The following is a 6,000-nucleotide window of genomic DNA, read 5'->3' on the forward strand; positions in this document are numbered from 1 at the left end:
AGTTAGTCATAACCAAAGAATGCGTGACATACCATGACAGCAGATCCCTGGTAGGGGTACTTACAAGCAGGACAGGAAGAGGAAAGATAGTAGCAGCATGACTAGGAACCCCCCCCACTGACCACTCGATCCTTTTCACTGACCATTTGATCCCCACCCCCCCTACTTTAAACTTACCACTGACCACTCGATCCCTTCCACTGACCATTTGATCCCCACCCCCCCTACTTTAAACTTACCTGTAGCAGCTAGTGCGATAAAAGGGGTGGGGCTATGCTTCCTTACCTCCAACTCACCTGTCCTCGACACAAGGCCTCAGAAAACTGCTGCACTACACTGTTTTCGCTCGGCCTGAGTCAGAAGATCAGGCAAGAAAGGAGCAGCTTCATACCAGGTAAGTAGGAGCAGAGTGGCAATCCAACTCTGATTGCCACTCCATGGAAGTTATGAACCAATTTTTTTTTAATTGAGGGATTTGATAGAACATGGAATGCATTGTCACATGGAAAAGTGACAAAAGAGCCAGCAGAGACACAATGGGCTGAACGGCTGTAAACATCTATGAAAACAGCCTGCTCGTGTTGTTCTGAAACCAAGCAAGATAGCTATTCAGCTACTGAGGACTCACAATCTAGCCAAGATTTGAAAATAGTTAAATCTGCGTGTAGGAAGATTACTTGTAAACTGTTTGGAGTCTTTTGGCAAACCACATGGTACAACTCCAGAGAAGAAGGTCATTTCTGGTTTTCAATTCTAAAGATGCTTGACAGCTTTATTTAATGTTGAAAGTTGCCTATCTAATGTCCTTTCTTCCAGCTTGAACAGGGATTATATCTAAATCAATTTACAACAATTTTTAGCAGTTCTAGTTCAATTAATGTAGAAACAAACATTTAAAGGGTAACCACACAGATGCAGCTTTGTCTCCCTGCAAGTTTTGTTGGACACTGCCCTTGGTTGAGTATTCTGAGGCTTAGCAACGTGTTGGATTTTACTTTTATATCCAAGGTGAAGTCTATTGAGTGTGCTATTGTTCAATCTTCACTTTCAACAAACAGAGGCTTGGTGTGTTCTTAAACTACAATAACTAAGAATGTGTTATTCTTCTGGTGTCAGAAGAACACCAGGTGTTGTGGCAATTTGAATGAGCAATTTACAGCAAGTTCTCTGTTTAACAGCTGGGAATGCTTCATTACCAAATATTGGGCATACAAGGTCACACTTCTATTCATGGAAATCAAGGTTACACTTAAGGGAATGGTCCCTGAAAATGAACGTAAGAGTTATTATGACAAAACTTTAAAATTGTAACAGGGACCATAAAATAACTTGATACTTCAATGTTTCTAATATTCCATAGTTATCATAATACTTGACATTTATGTTACCTGGATCAGATGTTGCAGCAGGTCTGATTTCTTAATTGTCATCTAAGCTACTTCCTATTTTTCACTTAACCCTTTAGTTATGAGAAAATCTGTGAGCATGTACAGCTTAGGAAGATGATATTTCTCATTCACATAAAACTCAGCTGGGGTGCATCCATCAGCGTTCCAAAGATGTCAAGAAAACAAATTTACAGTCCAATAATGTTCTTACACGTTTGCTAGAATTTGTATCATATTTACTTTTAGTTGTTTGATAGTACAGAACTGGAATATTGCTGAAAAAAGAGCAACATGCTATCAAAGCTTTTCATCTTGCACTCTACAAAAAAGTTTGCAAGAAATTACCAACTGTAACAGGATAACAACAATTTATACTGCATGAGAAGAGAATGTTGACTGGTTGGCAATTGGACTTTGATTGGTGGAGGCATTGTCATGGAGAATGCAGCATGGAACAGTTAAGTGCCCAGCTTTGTTCAAATTCAAACCAGAGAGGTCGACTCTGATTGGTCAAGACATTGCCCTGGAGAGTGAACCAGGGAATGACTGTTCCCTAAGCATTTGTTTAGTTGAAACAGCCACAAGTGGACACGTTCCTTCTGTCTGCAAAGGACGGGACCGTGTGTCTGAATTTATGTGGCTCTTAGCATGCATAAGTGTGCCACACTGTGAGCCCAATTGACATTCTTAAATTGTTTTTTAGTGTAATTCTTAGCACAATCAGTATTGTTTAGCAGGTGTTGTCCAATTGCGGAATCACATCTAATGTTGGACACTATGTTTTCAGTTTTGCAAGCACGGGCTGGTTCGGTATGGTCAGTACTTGGCCTGTTGCAAACAGCCGATGGGACGTGCTGTTTGATACAATCCGCCAATCATTGGGATGTTCGGCCTATACACCTGGCATCACACAGGGCTGAAATTCATAAAGCACATTGCTTTTTTTTCAAAAATATTTGCTTTTATCCTTTTTGGTAATATAATTATGGATGAGAAAGGCCAATCAATATATCTTAGTTCAGCCATCCAGAGCTCCTAAAGTCCTCCCGCCTAAAGCACCACTGTAGCAATCAATTGTTTAACAATCCCAGGGTTCTAGTCACCTCTGCTCTATCTGAAAGATTATTTCACATGTTTAATCAGTGTGAACAGCTTCAATATCAGTTCTAAAATTACCTTTTACTAATTCGAGCACATGACCACTTAGTCTACTCTGTAGTTTAAATTAAAGTAAAATTTGCTTATATTTTCTATATCCTTTATCACCTTATAAAATCACCTCTCCTACACCTCTGTTCTGCCAAAAAGCCCAAACGTCCCTGGTCTTTCTTCATAACTGAGGCCAAAACTTGCGGGGCCAGGGGGAAAATCAGTCTACTAGCTCTTTTCTACATTGACTCCAGTATTTGAGTGTCTCTTATTTCTTGGCAACCAAAACCGGTGCAATCTGATCAGAGCACTATAAAGTTGGATATCATTACCTCCTCTGACTTATTCTCTCGTTTTGACTAGACTGTTCAACATCCCATTTAGCTTTGTTGATTACTGCTCGGTTTTGGTCAGACGTCAAGGTTACAGAGACTCCTAGATCTCTTCCAGCTTCATTCTTAACTATGAATAATGGAGAAATAGATATGTGTCATCTATTTTTCCTTGCTTCACACTTTTCTGCATTACATTTTATCCAGCATTGTTCTTGCCCAACTCATTTCGTAATTTCTAGGCTGCCTCCTCAGATTTCACTGCCCCACCTGCTTTGGTATTATCCACACATCTGACTGCTCTGCATTGAGTTTCTGAATCCAGGTCATTTATGTAAATTAAAAATAATTAGATTCAAGCATCAAATCCCAAGGCACCAAACTCAGTTATTCCCTTCACATTGACATAACATTTCCAGCAAGAACACCTTGTTTCCTACCCCTTCATCAGTTCCTGCTCATCCCTAAAGCTTCAAGTTTAAATAGCTTTTTGCATGGACCTTTATTAGAAAACATCTTATCCTGGCCAGTAGACCTAACATCTCCATTGTTGGTGTTTCACTGTCAAATTACAGCTATTAAGCAGAAACATCCCTTGAAACCAGATACAGAAATGTATGCAGGTGGGAATGAACAGGACAGAAATTAACTACTTTCCCAAAGACTGCTAAGGCTGACACGGTGAAACGTCGTCTTATTTTTTAAGAGTCTGTACGTTTTCTGAGTTAAAAGCACGAAGATTATCTTCCCTTTAAAAAAACAAGTCACACAAATCTTGCACGGATTAAGAATGCTCCTTCTGAAGTACAAAAGCAATTCAAAGCCGTCCCTTTAAAAGAGAGACGAGAAATATTTGCGATGTGGTTGCAGAACAAACCAGAACTTTACTTCGATTACATCAAGTTTCCTCTTTAAGGCTAGGACAATAACACAGGAGACTAGAAATTATACGGTGCTCCATGGCACATCGCTTTCAGCAGATGTTAACATAACAAATTGTTAACAACTACAAAAAATGATCTAATCTCTTTCCTGATCTCAAAGTTTAAAGATTTTAACCAGCGACGAGGGAAATCACTGTTTCCACTGCATTTAAGCGTTTACATATTTGATATTTAAATGTTTTCATTACATTGCTCAAATTCCCGCTATAGAATTCAACCCTAATTTACAAGCAAATAATTCGGAGGCTAAGAAGCTGGTCGCCGAGATTTCAGTTTTTTTTACCTCGGGAGCTCGTCCGAATTCACCACCTCTCACTTTGTTCCTCTCATTCAACCGATCTGATCTTTCCACAACAGAACAGCTGCACACAGCAAGCACTCCTGGTATATTCGCGAGACCCTTGCAAGATTACTTTTTAACCCCTCCCACGCCAAAAAAAAAATTTAAATCCGCACAAAAGCCCGCTTGGGAAAAACCAACGGCCTCTGGGTGTTCTACCACTCAGACCGAACCCCTTCCAGCACCACAGGACGGGGCCGGGGGAAGAGGAGGGGGCGGGGCCGAGGGAGGAGGAGGGGCGTGGCCGAGGGAGGAGGGGGCGGGGCCGAGGGAGGAGGGGGCGGGGCCTTCTCTGTGCAGCTCCCTCCACACCTGTCCGTTGACGACCCGCTCGCGCACCCCGATTCGATGAGTTCCAAAACAAAAACAGAAATACCTGGAAAAACTCAGCAGGTCTGGCAGCATCGGCGGAGAAGAACAAAGTTGACGTTTCGAGTCCTCATGACCCTTCAACAGAACTAAGTAAAAATAGGAGAGGGGTGAAATATAAGCTGGTTTAAGGTTGGGGGGTTTGGTTGTAGGGTCAAGCAAGCAGTGATAGGAGCAGATAACCAAAAGATGTCCCAGACAAAAGAACAAAGAGGTGTTGAAGGTGGTGATATTATCTAAAAGAATGTGCTAATTAAGAATGGATGGCAGGACAGGCATCTGTACCTTGCCTGTCCTGCTGTCCATTCTTAATTAGCACATTCTTTTAGATAATATCACCACCTTCAACACCTCTTTGTTCTTTTGTCTGGGACATCTTTTGGTTATCTGCTCCTATCACTGCTTGCTTGTCCCTACAACCACCCCCCCACCCCACTTCTCCCCCCCCCACCCCCCACCTTAAACCAGCTTATATTTCACCCCTCTCCTATTTTTACTTAGTTCTGTTGAAGGGTCATGAGGACTCGAAACATCAACTTTGTTCTTCTCCGCCAATGCTGCCAGACCTGCTGAGTTTTTCCAGGTATTTCTGTTTTTGTTTTGGATTTCCAGCATCCGCAGTTTTTTGTTTTTATCAAAGAGTTCCAACCTGTATCTCCCCGGTCCCACTATCAGTGGCTGACATCACACGCACACTGAGTGGCAGCAAAGCGCGAGGGTCGCAGCACTGAAGAGTGTGATTGAACTTCCCAATACACATGCACTGAGTGCTGGAGAGCTCATAATCTGTGTTTGTGCTGAATGAAAATAAATCCAATTCTGTGTCAGTTTTTTTTTAATGCACTCATAATTATCCCTGGTATATGTTTGGGTTCATTGTTTTGTGCTGCTGGTGTGAACCTGCATCTCTTTCTAAAATATATAAATGTAATTTATTTTGAATATATTCTGAAGCCATGCTTGATATCAAAAAATTATTTTTAATTTACTGGCTGGAAACTCCTTTTTTAAAAAAAAGACTTGAGCCACACTCCAGTGACTTGGGATAACAGTCAAAAATAGCTGCATATTTGCATCTCTGTACCTTCTGCATTCCAAAATTATAGAAATGGAGACAACCTGTGTGCAAAGCCCCACCAGAACAATGGCCTTGAAAGAGAATGAGTAGGGCCCATCTGCTATCCAATTAAGAAAGTGTCCAGACAATCACCTGGGTACTCAACTGGGTGGAGACAATCCATTAGACATAATCATTTGGACAATGGGACCCTGGCTGAGAGAAGAATTCCCAGCCATGATCTCATCAAGGTAACAAGAATATACCAGCCATAACCATATTTGGATCACTAGGCAGTTGGGGGGAGAGAGAGAGGGAGAGAGAGAGATGATCATGTGACAAACCAAACCTTTGTGTTTAAGTACCTGCTTTCTCTGCAAAACAGGACAAACAACTGAGAAAGTGAAGGAACAAGACCCTG

At 41.5% G+C, this 6,000-nt stretch overlaps 1 protein-coding gene across 8 annotated transcripts in view; it reads right to left on the reverse strand.

The window, feature by feature from the left end:
- Positions 1-4,337, reverse strand: part of LOC144682600 (prominin-1-A-like) — a 297,236-nt gene extending 292,899 nt beyond the window's left edge. For all 8 annotated transcript variants that reach the window (XM_078545151.1, XM_078545141.1, XM_078545114.1 and 5 more), the window contains exon 1: positions 4,097-4,337. The gene's annotated coding sequence lies outside the window, so the exon portion shown is untranslated. The remainder of the gene's footprint in view (positions 1-4,096) is intronic.
- Positions 4,338-6,000: the final 1,663 nt, after the last annotated feature.

Source organism: Cetorhinus maximus, chromosome 1, assembly GCF_964194155.1.
Source record: "Cetorhinus maximus chromosome 1, sCetMax3.hap1.1, whole genome shotgun sequence".
NCBI classification, from domain to species: domain Eukaryota; kingdom Metazoa; phylum Chordata; class Chondrichthyes; order Lamniformes; family Cetorhinidae; genus Cetorhinus; species Cetorhinus maximus.